Raw genomic sequence first — 22173 nt, 5'->3', positions numbered from 1 at the left:
TTTTGCTTTAGTAAAATGCTTTATCTCAATCCATGATGTTTTTTTCCCCTATGCATTTCTCCTCCTGTCCTGCTGAGGAGAGAAATGATAGAACAACTTGGTGGGCACCCGGTGTCCAGCCAAGGTCAACCTACCACAGCAGCATAGGCAGGATACACCTGCATTATTCATGTAAGGTATGATTGTTTCAAATCACAGTACCATTGGTGGAGCCAAGAGGTGGTGTGACTCTTATCTGCATTCAAAAGGCATTTCCACAATTTGCTGTTGCTGCCAGATGACTGGGACCCCAAGTGTCCTTAGCAGTCCACCAGAGCCAGGGCATTGCTTATGATCCTGCATTTGCTGTCATTGATTAAGTAAGTAACCGTATATGTACACTACTGCTCATCTTTCCTACTGTCCCAATAAAGCTTTCATAGAATCATAGAATGGTTTGGGTTGGAAGGGACCTTAAAGATTATCTAGTTCCAACCCTCTGCCATGGGCAGGGACACCTTGTCAACTAGACCGGGCTGATCAAACCCTATCCTGAACCATAGTATTCTGTTAAAGCCTAGAGAATTAGGTATTGGGAAACAAGTTACGAGACGTTTTTAGAAAGCTCAGAAGCTAGGAGTTAGGAGGTAGATAGTTTAGTAGAAGGATTAGAAATTGACCAAGATTTATTGTTGACATTTGGTAATAGAGCCAGCCAAAGCGGGACCAATATACATCTGGTAACATTCAAGTGAAATGGATATACATCGGATAACACTCAGAGCCAGCCCAGAGAGACCCATACGTTATGAATTTTGACACCAAAACTAATCAAGACCAGAATAAAGAGACCAGCAGGTCAGGTAGTCCTAGCAACAAGGAGAAGGTGAAAAGTTTAGGGGAGAGGAAGACTTCCTCCTCCTTCATCTTTTAAGCCCACAGACCCATTTTTCAACCCCCGACTCAATAAAGAAAAAGGACTACGCAGCCTCAATGAGCATGCAAACTCATTATAATACTGAGTGGGGGAATGGGCGATGACAGGTAATAAATATGTATGGGAGTCTTAGAATATGCATGACTTTTGTGAATAAATAGAGGACTAAAAGCTGTGGAGAGGCACGCACGCCTTTGGGAGTGATCCTGCATGTCTGCCCAACTCTGAAATAAACATCCCCTTTTAACCAAACCAGTTGAAAGGTATTTTGTCCTTGCCTTTCATGCATCAATCCAACCTTGTTTTGAACACTTCCATAGATGGAGCAGCCACAGCCTGTCTGAGCAACCTTGTCTAGTGCCTCATCACTCTCACAGTAAAGATTTTTTTCCTAATATCTAATCTAAACCTACCCTTTTTCATTTTAAGGCCTTTATCCCTTGTCCGATCACTACATACCGTTGCAAAAGTCTCTGTCCAGCTCTTTTATAGGCCCCCTTTATATACTGGAAGTCTACTATAAGGTGTCCCCGGAGCTTTCTTTTCTCCAATGACTTTGTCATTTACAGGAAACAATCTTGTAGTTCTTAATATAGAACCTGTGGAAGAGGTTTTACAGCGACTTCTCTGAGCCAGAGAGAAGTTTGATAAGAGGATCCATGTTTACCCCTGTGAAAAATGTGTCAATTGGCAATGGAATCGGCAAATGTTTGTATCCGCTGTGTCGAAAGTGGATGCGTTCCCTGGGATAACTACAAAGAATGGTTTTGAAACTTTCTGACCGAATAGCTAAATAAAGCATCGAAACAGAAGAAATATATAAAGAGATGAGGTAGCAAGACGACTGATTATTAGAATAAAATAGAAGAAGTATAGTAAAGAGATGAGGTAGCCAGACGACTGATGCTTAGAATAAAATAGAGGAAGTTGTGGTAAAGCTAAGGGATATTGCGACAAAGCAACTAAATGCTTATGTATAATAAAAAAATTGATGCACTTGACAAAATCATGTAGCAGACACCAGTGTAAGGCCTCCCTCCAGACGACCACAAGAAGGACAAGAAGCTAACGACCACCTGGAAAGATTATGAAATTGCTGATCTCAGCTTATTGATATTTGCTGATTCGGACTAACCAAGCACATTGGAAAATGCTTTGTAGGCTTAAAAACAGTATATATACTTTGCTGAACTTGTATGTGGTGTGTGCCGTTAGTGGAGTGAGGACTCCCCGGCCACCCAGCGCTGCTTGCTTGCTTTTTTTTTTTTTAATAAAAGATATAGAAATAAAATTCAGTTTAGCTATCGAAATTTTATATCACCCCTGAAAGAATTTCCTACCAAGGTCCTTGACATAGAAACCAAGAAAGAAAGAAGGATAAATAAGAGAAACCTGCAACTGCCTATTCCAATAAGCACTTTGTTTGTCTTTCGTGACCAATGAGTAAAGTGTAAACTTATGAGTTTTGTAAGAATGTATAAAAAGCATGCATGCTATAATAAAAACAGTTTGAAGCCTTCTGAAAATGGAGTGTGTTGCTTTGTATTGTCTCCGTCTCAACTACAACAAATGGTGACCACCAACCGTGAATGCAATTGGGCTGTGGGGCGTGGCACAGCTGGAGACGGGGCCCAGCGCAGCTTTTGAGAGCAGCAGGGAGATGCTGCCAGTCTGGACAAGATTGATTTTTACTCCTGGAATAAAGGTGAGCCACTGGGGAAGACAGGGAGCTCCAGTGAAGTGTAAAACAGCACAGGGAGCTGCTGTAGGTCCAGACTGAACTTTGACACCTGGAATAAAGGTGAGCCACTGGGGAACATAATGGAGAATGAGTTAATAAGGGAAGAGAAACTGTTTTAAAGTTTTGCTGAAGAAGAAGGATTTTCAAGTCTTTAATTATGCCCTTTGTGGTGTGTTGTTGTAGAAAAATCATAGGACTTTGAAACTGATGCCAGTACTGCCTTTAAGTGTCAGAGTATGGAAGACAGAACAAGAAATTGGAGTTGATGGGAAACAGCAGAAAGATGGGATTCAGATTGTGAATGTGTTTTTCCCTGAGGAGTCTGCTAGAGTTGCTTTTGCGGGGATTTCTCCAGGGTCTGTTATCGTGGGAGACAGGATGGTGGTGCTCCTCAGTGTGTCTCTGAAGGACTGTGTTAAGCCTGTGTGCCTTTCTTTGGCACAGCAATTAATTGAACTGAATGCTAAGTTAAAATATGTTACTTCTGCCGAAATGCATTCACAGAAGAGACAAAATGAAAAACAAGCTGAGCTGTTTGTTCCCCCACTCTCCCCCAAATCGTCTGTCCCTCCACTCCCTCCTGAACTGAACAGACAAATGGATTCATTAATTCTTTATTCTTCGTTTCCTGAAAAGCCAGTATTAAGATCTGGAGGAGCCTCTGCCCTTCCCCCTCCCCTTCCTGGGCTGAGTGGCTGCTGGCACCCAGGACAGGGTGCTGCAGGTGTGGGGCAGGGACACGACTGTTCGGGGCCCCCCCTCGAGCCCCCCGAGACCTGCCCCCACCCTTGCTGCTCTTTCGGAGGCTATGCAAGGAGGGGACGGGAGCTGCGCCCAGACTGTGGGGGCTGTGTCTGCTGCAGTTGGAGGAACGCCGTGGGGACAGGGCTAGAGCCATCCTGTGCAGTTTCCCTACCCCTCTTCAGCTGATGGCTGCCCTGGGCCCCTCTCAGGACTTTCAAAAGTGTCGGGAGCTGCTCAGAGCTCTGTGTTGCGGCTGCACTTAGAGGAACCTGGACCCTTCCCTCACCGAGGCCCTGATGTGGCCCTATGGCACCCTGGAGCCACTGTTTTGATGGGAATAAATATTTTAACAACAATTACAACCCTTTCCAGCACTACGAAGCTACTCATTTGTGAACAATTCTCAGGGCCCACAAGGCTCTGCAGGGATGAGTAATTTTAACACTAAGGTGTGACAACAATTATGTGTAATTAAGGAACCAGTGTTATGCAGTGCTGAATAGCTATGATTTAAAGCTGATAAGGATTTAATGTAAATAATAATTGTGAAAAATGCAGATTATATGATTGGTTCTTTGCAAATGTTAAAATAAATACTATATGTGCTATGTTGGAAAGTTATGCAGTATTAATCCCTTTTAAGTAGTGCTGTATTAATCTCTTCTAAGTAGTGTTGTATTAATCTTTTTTAAAGTAGTGTGGTAAATATAGTTTTTAGGCTAAAGCATAATATTAAAATAGAAACTATGTGATGTAAGTTACGTTTTGTAACTAGCTCAAAGAATGGAAAAGATAATCAAGAAATTCTTTGCATTGTCCTATTTGGGTAGAGATAACAGCAACAAGACACCAAGATTTCAAGAACAGAATTATTGCCTCTTTATTGGAAATGCTCAGACTTGGAGGAGCCAAGAAAATTGATTTACAAGATGAGGGGAGGAAGCTAAAATTAAGCAGAAACACCCTAGTTTGAAAGGAATGTTTGAATCATGTATGAGATATATGAATATGCAACAGGCTATTGCTTTTAAGGGGTAATCCATTGTTAGCAAGGTGTGCATTGTGGCAGAGTGCAAGGCACCCGGATGTCCGTCATTCTTTGCTTTTTATTGTCTCCTATTATCCTAATTTTATTACTATTTTTGTTACCATTTTCATTACTATTAAACTTCTAAAATTTTAACACAAATGAATGACGTTTTTCTCAATAATTCTTATAAATGTTGTTGATTGCTATATCTATAGTTGACATAGTAATTATTTTGACAAGACGTATATGTGAAGTGTTTCTTGATGCTTATGGTCCCATAGGACAGGGTTAGAATGCTTTGTTATTGTGAGTGTTCAATCAATGTAAGCTATAGTAGTAAGGAAGAGAATAAAGAGAAAAAATGCAGCCAGAAGATGTGAGACAAACAAGCAATGAAGACCTTTTAAATAACATAAGCAGAGGTTAAAATGAGAGCAATTGCTGCAAGCTGTAAGCTTGCCTCAACAGTAATAACTAACTTAATGAAATAAAGAGGCAACCTGAAATTACAGAGGACTTTCCTAAAGCTAGTGATATTTGCTTAAACTCAGTACTTAGTCTACTGTCAGCAAATTTCAATGTGTTGAAAAGTCTAGAAATTTAATAAGTAACAATCTTTAGATTCTAGAGTCTGATAAAAAACAGTAGAAAAAATCTAAAGGGAACATTACTGAATATTGTAACAATGAAATGCTTAGTTTAAAAAACTATATCATCAGTATGTGTGATGTATTGTATTTGATATTTGTATATTATTTAAGGTATGAATGTACATTTAGGCATTATTGATTCTGATTATGTGGGACAAATTTATGCTATGGTATGTTTTAGTGAACCCCCTGTAACTATTAAAAAAGGAATTTGTATTGTTCAACTTGTTCTTTTTGTGAGTTATGTTCCAATTGCAGTGAATCGGAGTAATGGTACAGGAGGTCTTAGATCTACAGGACCACCTAAACTATTTTGGACTCAAAAAGTGACAGATCAATGCCTGGAAAGGGAATGCATAATTCCAGCCAAGGGACATCATCCAGAGACCATAGTAATAACAGGTTTGAGAAACATGGGAGCTGATGTAACTATAACTTCACAACTTTTTTGGCTTCAGTCATAGCCTCTCACTCAAGCAGGTTTTGGAATCATGGGGCTGCGTGGCTCTACTACTGGAGACTCAAGAGATTGGACGCTTGTTGTGCAGTCCAAAGTAGGTTGTATTTGCTCAAACGCCGCACATACAAGTGACAATGGTCTGGGGTCGAGTCACAGGTTTTATAGGGGAAAATAAGAGATAAGGTGAAACCAATAGAACAATGCCCAGTATGAATACATTATAGGTAAAATCCAATGGGAATAGCTTCAGGGGGAAGGATGAATACACGTAAAAATACAGAATAGAAACTCCAGCTTTAGGTTTAGGAAACAGAAACTCCCATTTCAAATTCACAAAGCCTTTTTGCTCTGTTTGCGTAGCTGTACACTACAGAAGCCCCATAATTCTACTTTTTCACCCTGTGTTAATTCAACTACCACAATACTCAAACCCTTGTGGCTTGTAATTCCTCATACAAAGTTGGCAGTTTTTTCCACGGGCTAAAATTGAAGCCATAGGTTTTTTGACTTCGTGCCAAGGTCTCCGAGCCCCCTGCCAGGGTCTCGAGACAGCCAGGGCAGCCAGAGGGATGTCCTGGGTTCCCACATGGGGATAACCCTTAAATATTTTTTCCATTACATCAGCGTGTTGCATATTCATAGACCCTTATGCATAGTAAACTTTTCCCCAAACTAGTTTACATGTTCCAAGAATTCTTTAGCATATCTTATTCTTGGGTCCACCTTTTTAGAGCATGCGTATTCCATGGTTGAGGTATTAGTCTTTTTTTTATCACCTCCATTTTTTGGGCCTTTGTTGCAGTGTGATTTCATAGTTTACCCCCAAACTCTGGGTTTCCCCCCTGAAGATTTCCTCCCAGGTGTGTCAATCACCCCTCCTTTCCCCACCCTGACCCCTGCCGGGCACTGTCTGTCACGCCTGGAATGCCAGAAGAGCGTCGAGTGATTGGGCAGATTCAAAAGATGCCCTCTACCCCCAGGGGTCTTTGGGCCATCCAGGTGTCCTTTGTCCCTTGAGACCTCCTCTCCCATACCTGGTTGGTGGGCTCCCTATCCCTCCCCTCCTCCCGTCCCCCAGGTAAAAGGGAGAGCAACCACGCGGTCTGGGAGTTCTGTTGGAGCAGTTGCTAGATTCAGAAGCCTGCAGGCCAAAATAAAAGCTCTGGATTAAAACCCTCCATCAGAACTGACTCCTTTCCTTCACTATAGCCTTAAAAGCCTCTCCGGCAGAGGGAAACCTGAGGGAGCGGACCCTCTACGAGGGGAAGCTCCATCCCGCCGCCACCGGAGCTCCGGCATGTCTGGACTTGTCTCCATGCGCCCAGCTGCACCATCCAGCTAGCCAAAGGTGTCTCTGGGATGAAACACCACAGTTGCCCCTATTTGGTTCAGCAGCAGGGGCTAGACAAGCCAAGGCACATCCCGTCCTTGATATTGGTAATACCAATAGGCCTTGGTCCACATTGTCTTCAGATGGTGAGTGCTGATAGTTGGCATATCTGTAGCAGGTGTCCTCATGCTATGTTCATTGGATGTTTTCCCATCCAAGCAGGCATTTTAACACAAGTGTTATATGTAACAGGTATAATTCGCGCCATTTTTAGCATGATGTATATATAATATTAAATAGTTGTTAGAATGTACCCTTTGCATTAGAAGCCCCACCCTTCTCAGGCAAAACCAGGTGGATGTTGAAACCCGATTCACAAGCAAAAGGATGTGGCTCGCCAGGAGATGGGCCTTATCTGAAGCGATATGGAGACACCCAGGCGCTGATCATCGCGTGAATGACCTGAGATGGATATCAGGAACATCCCCGGGGCTGATACATGTGAATACCGTGTTCCCATAAATTTCATCAAGGGTTTTAATGACTCTGGACTTCGAATTGTTCTGCCTTGTCGCCGAGAAGGAAATCTCATCAACTTATGGGACTCTGAATGAAACAAAGGACTGAATGTCGAAATCCTGGCTTCAGACAAAATTTTCCCTATAAAGATCGCTTGTACCAGGATGGTGGTGTGGGAGCATAGAGGAAAACCTCTGCTGAAGCTGACCTCTGTGTCTTGCACCCAGTGCCGATCCTGGGCTCGGCACTGTCCTTTTCCTTGTGGCTGGCTAAGTTAGATCTCTATTGCTAAAATAAATTCTTTTTATTTTTTTAATTCGGCTGGATCATTTTTCATTTATAACACAAGAATACTTATTTCATTACTATGGCTAATCTTAGTTAACAACAGAAACAAAAACTATATCTTTATAACAAAGTTACTTTAACACTACACATATAGAGTCAATTTTAATATTTGCAAAAAGCCAATATTATAATATGTATCTATAACACCTCTCTGGATTGATCAGTGGCCCCTTCCTATTGAAAAGCTTACTGCCCTGCAAGCATTAGTTGCAGGACAGCTGTAAGCTGGACATATTGAATTGTCATTTAGCTCATGGAATACCCCTGTTTTTGTGATAAAAAAGAAATCAGGAAAATTGAGACTGTTGCATGATCTATGGCAGATAAATGCTGTAATGGCTACCATGGGACCTTTACAACCAGGTCTTTCAACACCTATAATGATTCCACATGGATGGGAGAAAATTATCTTTGATTTTAAAGATTGCTTTTTTACCATTCCATTGGCTGAACAAGATATGGAAAAATTTGCTTTTACTGTACCCTCTTTAAATCATGCTGAACCTAATAAAAGATATCAGTAGAGAGTTCTTACTTGAGGAATGAGAAATTCACCCACTACTTGTCAATGGTTTGTGGCATAGGCCTTATCAAAGGTGTGAGTGCAATTTAGTAATTGCTATTGCTATCATTACATGGATGATACCTTGTTGGCTTCTGATAATAAACAACAGTTGTCAGATCTTGAACAATGTGCTGTAACAAATTTGAAATCTTTTGCATTTAGTTATTGCCCCAGAGAAAGTACCAAAATAGATGCCTTGGAAATATTTGGGGTTGATTATAACCAATACTCGGATTATGTCTCAACCTGTAAAATTAGATATTGAAGTTAAAACTGTTACTGATGTATAAAAATTGGTTGATGCAATAGGTTGGATTAGGTCACATTTAGGGATAATTAATCATCAAATGCAATCTTTGTTTGAATTATTGTCAGGGATTACTTCTTCTACTGATGAGACATATTTGATTGATGCAGTAAAAAAAAGGTAATGGAAGAAGTTGAATTAGCTTTGACATGCAAACTTGTAAACAGGATAAATACTTTTGTTGGTGTGTAATTATTTATTTTGAAAGAACAAAAATACCATGTGGAATATTGTGTCAATGGAATGATGACTGGGAAGATAAATTGTATATTTTGGAATGGATATATTTATTTTTCAGATCTCGAAAAACAGCTTCAGGACTTTATGAGTTGTTTGCAGATATCATTATCAAGGGTCGCAGATGTTGTCATAAAATCTTAGGCCATGATCCTGTAACTATTGTGATATCTGTATAATAATAGTATTTTAAATGGTGCTTTCAAAATAATCATGAATTGCAATCTGATTTATCTTATTTTACTGGTTAAATAATGTATCATTTACCTTCTCATCCTATTTTGACTTTAACTAGGGACATTCCTTCTTAGGGGAAACAAATTTGTTCTCCTGTTCCACTGGAAGGTACAACAGTTTTTACAGATGGACCAGGGAAAACAGGAAAAGCAGCTGTAGCCTGGAAAAAGGATGATCATTGGGAATATGAATTTATGATTCAACAAGGATCTTCTTAACTGGTCAATGTGGATTCTCTTGTAATTTTGGCAGTAAAAATGGTACCTAATGTGTTATCGCATCAATTTTTTCACCAAGGTGCTTAGGCACTATGGCAATAATTTGTCACAAAGTGAAGCAAAATCAATTATTTCTTCTTGTCCTGATTGGCATATGACTCATATTTCATATTATTATCGTACCAATCCTAGACACCAACTCCCTTTGTAAGAATGGCAAGCAGATGTTATAAAAATGCCTGAGTTTGGCTGTTTAAAGTCTGTTTATGCTACAATTGACATATTTTCTCATGCCATGGTTGCATTAGCATTGGCAGGTGAAGCAGCTTGGGATGTTATTCGTCATTTTTGCCATGCCTTTTCTATTTTAAGTGTTTCATTGTATGTAAAGACAGATAATGGCCCACCGTATGTCTTAAAAAAAAAAAAAATCTGTAGGTGTTTTTTCATCCCTGGGGTGTTGATCATTCCCCATATTTCAATAGGCCAAGAAATTTTTGAATGTGCTCATGGTGTTTTGAAGTGCCAGGTTTAAAAATAAAAAGGAGGAATGTATAGGGAGTTACTTTAAGTGAGATTAGATAAAGCTGTTTATGTGTTAAACTTTTTGTGCCCTTTACCTGATTTACAATTGTCTCCTATATTCTGTAATTTTTCTTCTTTGAATTCTAAATAGTCAAATGTTTGTAAAAATATTAAGGTATGGGTTAAAGGTTTGATTACTGGAAGGTGGACTGGCTCAATGGAATTAATAACGTGAAGGAAAGGACACGTGTGTTCTGACACAGAATGGCCCTCTTTGGGTTTTTGCTCGTTGTGCTGTCTTATCTGGAGTATATAGGAAGGAACAGGATGGGTGGTTCCACAGCTGAAGTAGAATGAGTGGGTGACACTCGACACTAGCCACTAGGTGGATTGAAGCATGGACCCTCAAAGAACATGCTGTGAAGATGATAATTCAAGGCAGAGCAAATGGGGATATTGATGCACGCTGAAAACTCAAATTTAAATTGGTGGCTGTTACCTTTACTTTTGTTCTTTGTATTTTTCTACAGAGAGGTTGGTAGTGCTGAGTAATGTGTCTTGTACCATTTCCCTTTGCATGGCACCGACGTTCCCAAAATAGGGGAATTTAATGTACCTAGGGGAGAAGTGTTGCCTTTGCATAGGGGTGTTGAATTAGTAGTTAAGGTTCCACACTTTGAACAACTAGGTTAGTTGCCCATTATGATAGCAGCAACCAGTTGTAAAGTTAAGTGGATGCTACTTAGTTCTAAGTGGTGACTAGGCAGATGACTTGGTCTCTAATTCTGTGTGGAGAAAAATCTATTCAACTAAAAGTGAAAGTGTCATCCTGCCATAAATGTGTCATTAAGGGACTGTGGGGTCTGTAACAGCATTTGAAAATTCATTTTCTATGTGCCTTGTTGGTGCATCTTTATTGTTAGTGCATGGTTATGAACATCAGGATTTTGAGGGCATGTGTTGTATGGGCTTGTTAGATCACAGTGGATCAGTTCACGGCAGTTTTGGATTTGAAGGAAGTAGTTACCAATTTGCAGGTGAATGAAGGATGGAAATGGTTGAGTGGTTTCCTTGCAAGGTGGGGTATTGTTGGACAGTTTGGGGTATTGTTGGAAGTTCAGTTGTTAATTTTGCTGGTGGTTGTCATCATTGTTTTGTGTCTCCCCTGTCTGCTTGGATTTTTGCAAGGGCCCTGCAAAAGTCTTTAGCAGTTGTATTTGTGGTTCAAATACAAAAAAAGGGGGAATTGTGGAAGAGGTTTTACAGTGACTTCTGTGAGCCAGAGAGAAGTTTGATAAGAGGATCCATGTTTACCCCTGAAAGAATTTCCTACCAAGGTCCTTGACATAGAAACCAAGAAAGAAAGAAGGATAAATAAGAGAAACCTGCAACTGTCTATTCCAATAAGCACTTTGTCTTTCATGACCAATGATTAAAGTGTAAACTTATGAGCTTTGTAAGAATGTATAAAGAGCATGCATGCTATAATAAAAACAGTTTGAAGCCTTCTGAAAATGGAGTGTGTTGCTTTGTATTGTCTTCATCTCAACTACGACAAGAACCCAGTACTTAAACACTAAAAACATGCAGGGCTTTTGTAATGAAGTCTGACAGAAAATGTGCCCACCTTTTTTTCTTGTCTCAAAAGATAAGGAAACCATGAAGCTGATATCACAGATTCATATTGTTAAAAACGGGACCACACTCCCGGTACTAAAAGTGATTTCAGCATTTATTATAAAAAAAAAGGCCTAAAGCGTGGGGGCCTGCAGACCAAGCAGGAGCAGTCTCATCGAGGATGCTGTGGCGCCGGCGCTGGGTTCTTTCTTGAGCAGCAATATCCCTGATGTTCCAGGTGGAGCAACACAGATTTACTGGGTCACATGCCCCTTTTTATCCTGTTTTTTGAGAGATTGGATTTGTTTCTGTTTGAATCCTTCATTTGCATGAAGGTTTAAGGCACTTGATTGGCCCATTACAATTCTGTCCAGGCTGGCTTGTTCGCTTGGGGGGGGTGGTGCACTTTACTTAGGTGTAATACAGTACGTTGAGTACCGTATTTCTTATAACTACCCTTTTAACCCCTTTTGCAATAACCAAACTAACAGTATGTGCTTAACAATTATCAACTATTTTACAACAGTTTCTAACCTATTTTTGACAATATTTAGAAAGATATGCATACCTGTTCTAATTATTTGCAAAAACAATGCTCAGGCTTTATAATACATTGTACTTGGACCTTTTTATTTAAAAAGATGAAAGTATCCAATCTTCCCTTAAGGAGACTAGGTTTAGATTAGAGATTAGAAAGAAATTCTTCCCTGGGAGGGTGGTAATTCCCTGGCACAGGTTGCCCAGAGAAGATGTGGCTGCCCCATCCCTGGAAGTATTCAAGGCCAGGTTGGACAGGACTCTGAGCAACCTAGTCTAGTGAATGGTGTTCCTGCCTAAGGCAGGGGGTAGAACTGGATGGGCTTTAAGGTCCCTTCTGACCCAAACCAGTCTATGATTCTAAATTGCTAGTTAAAATTTTAACTAATGTATAATTATTTATTTAAAATTCAACAGTAGCACAAATAATTTTATAAGTTTTCCAACCTCAGTTCATTGCTAACAGAGCAAGTAATGTTACCAAATTTTATTCCTAAGGCAGCTATAGTCTATGAATATTGACTAATTTATGAACCATTACATCAATTGCTTATACAAATAATGCTGTCCACTAATGAGTTTAAATACATTTGCTTTTTAAAGAAGATAGATATCCTAATCAAAAGAAGGCAAAAAATTGCTTACTAACCTCTACTTCAGTCGCTTGTGATTTCAGGAGCTGTCTTATACAAAGAACATCCTTCTCAAATTGTTGAATCCTCATCATCCTTACCTGAAATGAATGTATTTTCATGTTTGTTTTTTTTAAAGTTCCTTATACTTACTGTACAGAATGACATTGAGAAGAGTTCATAGCAAATATAGCTGACTGCAAAACAGAACTACTTCATTCATGTGGTAATTCCACAAATGTTCTTGACATTACAAACCAAACATGATTGCAAACATTCAGAATATAATGGTTTGGTTTTTAATAAAACTGGCACTCATTTGGATATAATATTAGATAGTTACACAGTAGAAATCCAGGTATAGAGAAACATTTCAGCAAAATTGCACAACTTTCTTATTTCTGAAATGTACATTCTATGCAGATTTTTAGCAAATTATTTAATTTTCATGTCATATGTTAGACTTATACTTGCCTTGCACAGGTTTGAGAGACTTTTTTTTTTTTTGCAGGTTGTTTTGAAGGTATGAAATCCTGAATGTCTTCAATTATTTTCAGTTACTATGATGATTTGGGAGATTTGCCTATGCACAGCTGTTGGGAAGGATGAAAGTTTGACAAGAAAGTTTAACAGATATGTATGCTTGGCAGAAAGATTTTTGAATGTAGAATCTGAAGAAGGAATAGAAATGAAAGTAAGTTTTGATATAGAAGAAAAGAATTGTTGAGCCAGTCTTACTGGATAACTAAGAAGGCAAAGGGTATGTTAGTTAGAAGCGGTTTTTATGGCTTAGAGCAAAGGATAAACCCACCTCAAACAGAAGATGTTTTTACCGAGCAAAAAGATTCCACAGGCAAACAAGACTGCCAATGTTGCAAGTAGAAAAAAGGTCTCAGAATTTACCACTGCAAGAAAACTGAAAAACAACTTCTAGCTTAAACTGTAACATACTAACTTTTAGTGACTGGAGAATAGCAACATGATTATGGTAATTATAGTAGTTATAATAGGCTATAGGTAAAAGTTAAGGTATAGATTGGTTCTTCTGTATTAAGATGCTCAGCAAAGAAAAGTATATAATGCATTGTAACCAAAATTAAAGGGTCTTCAGGCTTGTCTACAGCTGGAGCTGACAGCTGTAGGCACAGGCTCTGTCACCCACGACCCTGGACTGCTGTAACGTCTTGGATACAATAAACTGCATTTTAAAGAGCTGCCTGGAGTCCCGCATCTCTCATTCAGGCTCTTACTCACAGCCTCTGAATATTTTCTGTTGCTACAGATTCAGAAGAATTTGCAGGGCTGGTGAAAAGAAAATTACATGCTGCTTTTTTTGTTTGTCTGTGATTTTATAGATATTTCTCATGCAAGTTTTTTATAGCTATATTGACACTGCCCACTGCAGCCATTCTGTGGTTAGTAAATGAAATGTTGAAAGGCCCAGCAAGGGGTTATCTCTGGTGCCAACAGGGCTCAGCCCTCAGCTAAGAATCAATATCTTAGTCTGGAGACCAGATGTGGGAAGAGATAAAAGAAAAATTCTTGACTAAGAGACACTGTTTTACAAACTATAAAAGGCACACAGTCAGCACAGAGGCAGAAGCCTTCTACACACACCCTGAAAGTGTTCGAGACTTCTCCCTGGAGTTTGGCTGCAAATCTGTGATTACTTCCCTGGGGATTGAGGGAAAGGATCTCGATGTGTGCCCCACCAACAATTAGATGTTAAGATACATTGAATCATAAGTTATATTATTTCTTCGCTAGCTGTAACGTTAATAGGTACCTTTAACCTCGCACTGTATATATCTACTAGTATTCTCTTTTTGTCTTTATTCCTGTGTAGTATTTAGTTTGGTTTAAGTCTTATGTCTGTTAGTTTCCTGTCTATTAAATAAATAATTCATTCTATAATAGACCGAATGAGCCATTATTAAAGAACTTGTGAATGAGAGTGGGATTTGGGGTGCTGGCCACATCAATAAAGCTACTGTCTGCTGCCAAAGGCCTGTGCAAAAGGCAAGGACTTATCTAAACCACCACATCCATTGGTAACACCCTTCTGAACAGCCTGTAGCCCTCCATCCCAGCACTGCAGTTGTGGGACTCATTCCACCAAGTCTTGCTAATACCAATGACATCATAGCTCTGGGAACTGACCAATAATTCCAGTTCATCCTGTTTGTTTCTCATACAACATTCATTGCTGTACAAGCACTTCAGGTACACTCCTGAGCCCTCTGTGATCCCAGGAACGGTGTGTTTCCACTAGCATTGCCATCCTCATGTGATGCTGTGCCAATCCTAGCAGAAGCCACTTGCTTGATCAGCGTCACCAACCCGGGCCCATCCAAACAAAACTCCTACATACTGTGGAAAGAGATAAGGTCTCTGTAGTGTGCATAGGGAACTGGTTTAGAAAGACAGGCTGGGTTATTCCTTCCTGGGGAAAAGGCAAACTCATTCATAGAGTTGTTTTCACATGAGGACCCGGATGTACTTGATCAGAAATACATCAAGATAGAGAAATCTGGTGTGTACCTTCAAAGAGATTTAACCTTGGGGGAAATAAGCCATGATGTGAGTTGCTGTCGTGGTTTGACATGGAAGTGATTTTTTTCCAGGAAGTTGGGTCAAACCAATCAGTGGTCAGGTTTAGATATTGGCACCTGGAGTGACCACTGAAAGTATAGACATGCCTCTGAGAACACAGGGGGTTAAAAGCAAGAACTCCCAGGGGAACTGTCTCTTTTAGTTCCAGTCGTCAGAGAGTGCAGACGCTCCCCTGCCCAGCCTTAGGCTGGGTGTGGGAGGGGAAGCCACGCGGCCTTGTCCAGGTAGGCCGAAGAGCTGAGGGTCTGGAACCGAGCCAGCTCCTGGACGGAAGGGTGGAGAGAAGTAGAGATGCCTTTGTCCCCCCCCCCCCCCCCCCCCAAAAGAGGAAAAGAGACAGAGAGCCTGGCGGCACCTGGAAATTTGCCGGCAGAAGAGAAGGAGAAGGGGGGGAATGTCCAGCGTGGGAGACGGAACACCGGACCGAGATATCAGCCGCCCAGGGAGTCTGAACGTTTAACCCTTTCCAAGAAATGAAGGCTTTTTAAAAGTATTACTCCTCCTTGATTTGTAGTAGAAGAGAGATAGTCCGGGACCTGAGATGTTAGAAGAAGAAATATTTAGGTGAGAGGAAATGATGAAGTAGCTTTTAGCTAGACTTTTCTTGTTAGCCATGGACTGAACCAAAATCTCCTGCAATAGAGACTGCATTTTAGGGGGATGCAGTGGTGACCCAGGGAGACCTGTTTCAGCTTCGACAGCACAAGAATGGCGAGAAATGAAGAAAGCTGAAGAGGGAATAGTGATACCCTCTGTCTTCGAGAAGAAGATGAGTCCTGTTTTTGGACCCCTCGGCCCCAGGGGAAAATAGGGGGGACTGTAGTCCCAGGATGAGAAACTGAACTGTTGTATCTTTGGGTCCATGGCAAAGCATCCTTAAAGGAGCCCTATGAGCAGTCTGTCCATGCACGGTGGTGAGAGCACTATGACATAGAATAGAAAGTGTCACACTGGCAGATTTTTTTTTCCGGGCGGTTGCCATGTGTGACAGGGAAACACAGAGTAGCAGCTGTGTTTCCTGAGGGGTCTGTAGTGCAAGAGAGACTTCTCTCTCTCTTGATAGTTTAAGTATAGATTACCTGAAGAGTGGTAATTTGATCAAGAATCCCGGGTGATGTTTCATAGCTAAGTGTTTTTAGAAATTGGGAAGAAGAAGAGTGTTTTAAAAAGTCTTCATCCTAGATTTAGTTTATGTGTTTTCTGTATTAGTAGTAGTTTAATAAAGTTTTTTTCCTTTGTTATTAAGCTTAGGCCTGCTCTGCTCTGTTCCTGATAACATCTCACGGCATTTATTTAGAGAAGGTACATTTTCATGGGGACGCTGGCATTGCGCCAGTGTCCAACCATGACAATTGCGTGATAGACCATTACTGTACGATGCTCCAGCAAGAACCACCCAAAGCAGTGGAAAATGTTCCTCATTAGGAACTGGGCAAGTGCAGCAGTGATACAATCTGTAGTGCATTAAGTTTGGCTGGGAGGGAATTACCTTTTTTCTCAGCAGCCCATATGTGTGGATATTCTCAGCTCAGTCAGAGAGAAAGAGAAAGGTTTTCTAACCAGGCAAGAGCCTGGGAAACAGTTGGGAAAGAATGTAAATAATTCTCTAATCTATCTTGTTATTCACATTGTTTATAGATATGTTCTGCTACTGTGCGTCATTCACTGCCCACCAATGGTGTGACATGTTTTTACTCTAAGACCAATGAAATTAGTCTGCACGATGTTCTCTATATATAGAGCGGTGCATTTGAAATAAAGGAGAGTTCATTCTCTTTGCCTTCTAATCTGGAGTTCTCTGTTCCCGTCCTGTTCAACGGCATCACATATGGTGCTGTTTTAGATTTGTGACCAAAACAGTGTTGATAACACAACAGTGTTGATAACACAATAGTGTTTTAGCTATTCCTGAACAGTGCTTGAGCAGCATCAAGGACTTCTCTTTTTCCTTCTACCCCTCCCCAGTGAGTAAGCTGGTGAGTGGGTAAGAGATTGGGAAGGGACACAGACAGAACAGCTGACCCCAATGACCAAAGGGATATTCCATGCCATAAAACATCATGCTTAGAAAAAAAAATGGCTTTCCACAGTAATTGTTGCTGGGAGGCTGACTGGGCATCAGTCTGCTTGTGAGAGGTGGTGAGTGATTGCCTTTGCATAATTTGCCTTTTCCCCCCCTTTTATTTTTCCCCTTCACTTAAACTGTCTGGGGGACACCGCTTGTTACCAGCAGCCTACTGGATGCAGTACCATTCCCCACCACTCTCTGGGCCCAGCCATCCAGCCAGTTCTCTACCCAGTGAACAGTGCACCCATCTAAGCCATGAGCAACCAGTTTCTCCAGGAGAATTTGGTGGGAGACAAGTATCAAAGGCTTTACTAAAGTCCAGGTAGACAACATCCACAGTCTTTCCCTCATTCACCAATCTGGTCACCTTGTCATAGAAAGAGATCAGGTTAGTCAAGCAGTACCTGCCTTTCTTAAATGCATGCTGGCTGGGCCTGATCCCTTAGTTGTCCTCTATGTGCTGTGTGGTGGCACACAAGATGATCTGCTCCATAATCTTCCCTGGCACCAAGGTCAGGCTGACAGGCCTGTAGTTCCCCAGATCCTTCTTCCAGCCATTCTTATAGATGGGCATCACATGTGCCAACTTCCAGTCAACAGGGACATCCCTGGTTGACCAGGGCTGCTGGTAAAGAGTTGAAAGTGTCTCAGTGAGCTCTTCTGCCAGGTCTTTCAGTACCCTTGGGTGGATCCCATTTATGCCCATAGACTTATATGTGTCTAAGTGGCATAGCAGGTCACTTCCTGGATTATTGTGATTTCATTCTGCTTCCTGTTTCTGCATTCCAGATCAGTGAGCTGGGTACTTTAAGGACAACTGGTCTTACTATTAAAGACTGAGGCAAAGAAAGCATTAAGTACCTCAGCCTTTTCCTCATGCTTTTTCACTATGTTTCCCCACACACACAATAAAGGATGGAGATTCTCCTTGGCCCTCCTTTTGTTGCTGATGCATTTGTAAAAGCATTTTGTTTTGTCTTTTCAGCAGTTGCCAGATTAAATTCTAGCTGGGCTTTGGCCCTTCCAATTTTCTCCTTGCATGACCTCATGACAGCCCTCTAGTCCTCCTGAGTGTCCTGCCCCTTGTTCCAAAGGTCAGAAACTCTCCCTTTTTTTCCTGAATTCCAGACAAAGCTCTCTGTTCAGCCAGGCTGGTCTTCTTCCTTGCTGACTCATCTTTCAGCCCATGGGGACGGCCTGTTCCTGTAACTTTAAGATTTCCTTCTTGAAGTATGTCCAGCCTTCTTGGACCCCTTTGCCCTTCAGGACTGCCTCCTAAGGGATTCTGTCAACCAGCCTCCAAAACAGGCCAAAGTCTGCTCTTTGGAAGTCCAACATGGCAGCTCTGCTGATTCCCTTCCTTACTTCTCCAAGAATCAAAAGCCTTTACCATTTCATGATCACTTTGCCCAAGACGGCCTCTGTCACAGTACATCTGGTCTGTAGCTGGACAAGGTAAATCTGGTCATAACATAAATCCAATTTGGCTAGCCTGTTTCATTCTAGAAAAGAGGTAAAACAAGTCCCTGGGTGAGAAATCATTGGTTAGATTTGAACTCAGAGACCTCACCAAATCATGTTCCTTCTAGAATGCAGTCATATCACTGGTCAAAGAGCTGGGGCAGTGTTAAGACCCAGACCAATCAATTGTCTGAGCCCGGGAGTTTTAAACCCTCTGTATAAGGAGACTTCCATAATAAACTGTTGCTGTTGTCGCAAGGATCTCTGAGAGTCTGTGTAGTTTCTGTCTCCAATGAACAACCCCACGTAACACATGGTGACCACTGAAGTGATCCGACTCAGGCATTTCCTGTGGGCAGAGTTGGGGGAGACAGACTGGCATGCGAGCAGAGCCGTTGGAAAAAACAGTGAAAGAAGCTGAAGAAAAAATTATAGGCGTGTGAGCAGAGCCGCCCAAATATACAGCGAACAGAGCTGTTTGCAGAGGAAAGCTGCCAAAAATATGTATTTCCTTTGTATATACCCCTTTTAAATAGAAGAAAAACTCCACTGAAGATATGGATTTGTCTCCATGGAGGAACATGCAGCAATGAAGGCATGGTCCCTTTTTCTACAGGAATGGGAGATAGATTATGAAGAGAAGACTCTATTAGACTTAATATCATAGACTAAAAACTGGGGGGTGGAATGGACCAAAGAGACAGTGCTAGATATAAATACCTGGACGTGAATTGGGAAATATATCATAGATGCTGCTTCCAAAGGCGATCAAAGTGCAGTTAGAGTTCTAAGACCCTGGAGGCTTATCTTGAACTTGCTAAGGCAGATAAAAACTGACATGCATGGAGGGGCCCTGGTGGGAGGTGGAGCAGAGGGCGGTAGCCAGACTCAGGCAGGCAGCGGTGCCGGGGGACACAGCAGAACCCCGGTGAGTGGCGGTTCCCAGGCTGGCAGCAGCGAACTGGATTGCAAAACCCAGCCACATGTGGTGGCCACCAGTGGAGCGTCGCACACTAGCAACATGGCGGCAGCCGGCAGAGCGTTGCGCACTAGCAGTGCGGTGGCAGCAGGCGCCCTGGTGGGCAGCCAAACCACTGTGGAAAGGGTGCCATGTGCGGGCGGGCATCCTGAAGCAGCCCTGAACTGTTGTGTGGCGTCGTGCAGCCCCACGCTGCTGCCATGCCAGGTGGGCAACCCGGGCCCCCCATGCCTGCACAGGGTTGCTGTGTCGGGCTGGAGCGCCCTGTGACCACACCGCAGGGCTGATGTGTCCGGTTGGACCGCCCCGCTGCCTGCTGCTGCCTGCTGCTGCCGAACCTACATCACTCCCGGAAATGCACCGGAACCAGGAAGCCCCAGCACAATGATGCCAAGCCCTGCTGCCGGTTCTGGCCCCGCTCCTGCCACTGCCACAGCTTCAACGCATCTGCAGCCAAAGCTCCAACAGCCCCCAGGAACCACATCACTGACTGATACGTGAGACACACACGGAGGGAACCCAAGTCTCCACCCTGCTACCACCTCCAGAGAGGAAGCACTGGCAGTAGCGCCAGCATCAGCTCCAGCCCCATCACTGTTCAGATTGGATGCCATCCCCACTCGCAACCCAGTTATCTTCTGGATGGAGGTAAAACAAAAGGTGATTGAAAGTGGGGATATAGAGGGAGCTGAACTAATTTCTGTGCCCATGTCTTTACCATCATCAGAGGACTGGCAGCGGGGGTGAACAATTGTAGCATTCCCAGTTGTACGAGATAATAGGACAACACCCAACAAATACGTACCTTTTAACTGGCAAATCCTTTCAGAGCTATGCCAACTGGCTGCTAAACACGGGCTGGGGTTGCCTGCTGTTGCAAATATGTTTTGATTTATAACTGCTAGTGAATTGACCCTCTATGACATGAAGCAAATTGCAAAATTACTCTGTACTCCAGTGCAATATATGATGTTTGAATCATCCTGGAGGTCTTATGCAGAGGACCAGGGACTGCAAAATTCAAGAGCTTCACAGCAGGAACCATGCTTTGGGTCTCTCAACTTATAGGACTGCCCTCCATGGAAGATCCAAAAACCCAAGCATGCCTGAACCCCCCAATCCTAGCCCAAGCAAAGGACTTGGGAATGCAAACTCTAATGAAAATCACAAACCTGTCTGTGCCAACCCAAAGATATTCAAGTGTGAGGCAAAACCTCAACAAGCTATATATGGAGTTCATAGAATATTTGCAGGATGCTATGAAAAACCAAATAGCAAACAGCAAAGCAAGGGGTCAATTAATACTGCAACTAGCACAAGATAATGCAAACAAGGACTGTAGAATGATTATAGATGCATTACCTAAAGAGAATCCATCCCTAGAAGATATGATTAAGGTGCGTGCTAAGGTTGGAACTGGTTCACATAACATGGATATGTTAGCTAATATTATTACTGCTGCTGTTAAATTAACACCTCACTGTTACAAGTGTGGACAACAAGGCTACCTGAAGGTAAATTGCCCCCAAAGTCCATTCCACAGGGGACGTTTCAAGGACGGAGAAGTACAAATGCAAGCTGCAACCGATGTGGGAGTGACACCGTGCCTTGGTTGCAGGAGAAGGGGGTGGCTCGGGCTGCTAGTGAGCTCCAACCCTGCTCTCCCCTCAGCGCATGTAACGAACGGCTGCTCCCCACCTCTGGTGCGGGCCAGCAGAGGGTAGCGGTTTGGCTGTTGGCTGTGGTCCCTTACCGACAGAAGCGGCCGATAAGAGTGGACCCACGTCGAAGGATCGAGGTGAAGGAAGAGGGAAGGACCCTTGCTTGTGTCTCCAAGCAATCTTTATTCTTCCCCATGCAGGGGGCAGCGACACAGGTGATACAGTGTAAAAACTCGAAGTAAAGGCAAGGCAAAAGGGCGTGAAGTAGAGAAAAACGGCGGCTTTTAAGGGGGGGGCTGCCCCCAGCGGGGGGGCAGCCTAACAATAAATCAAGGGCTAGATAGGAGGAGTATGGGGTGGATATATGTGAACATAAAACCAATAGGGAAGGGGAAGGGGAAGGGGAGAGTGCATACTTAGTATGCCAATGAGTGAAAGAAAATATCATAACTGTCAGGGAAGCATCTAGATAAATGGGTGCAGCAAATAATGACAGACAAGTTACAGGGGCAGGATTTGGAAGATAGACAGGGAAGGGTCTGGAAATAAGGGAGGTATACACCAGGATTGACACAGGGAAAGGTGGGAAAACAGGTGGAAAACAACTTTGGGGAGAGACTATTAGGAAAACTGAACAGGGGTGAATAGGAACAAACCATTACAGTTATTTTAAACAATTTCTTAAACATGAACTTCAAAATCCCACTACCACAGGGAGGACCAGACATGTGAACAGGGTATGCAAGTCCAAATTTCATTTTAATGGGCAGTTTCGCAA

Source organism: Vidua chalybeata (assembly GCF_026979565.1).
Source record: "Vidua chalybeata isolate OUT-0048 chromosome W unlocalized genomic scaffold, bVidCha1 merged haplotype SUPER_W_unloc_12, whole genome shotgun sequence".
Taxonomy (NCBI): domain Eukaryota; kingdom Metazoa; phylum Chordata; class Aves; order Passeriformes; family Viduidae; genus Vidua; species Vidua chalybeata.
The sequence above is the reverse complement of the archived record's forward strand: the minus strand, read 5'-3'. Positions refer to the sequence as shown.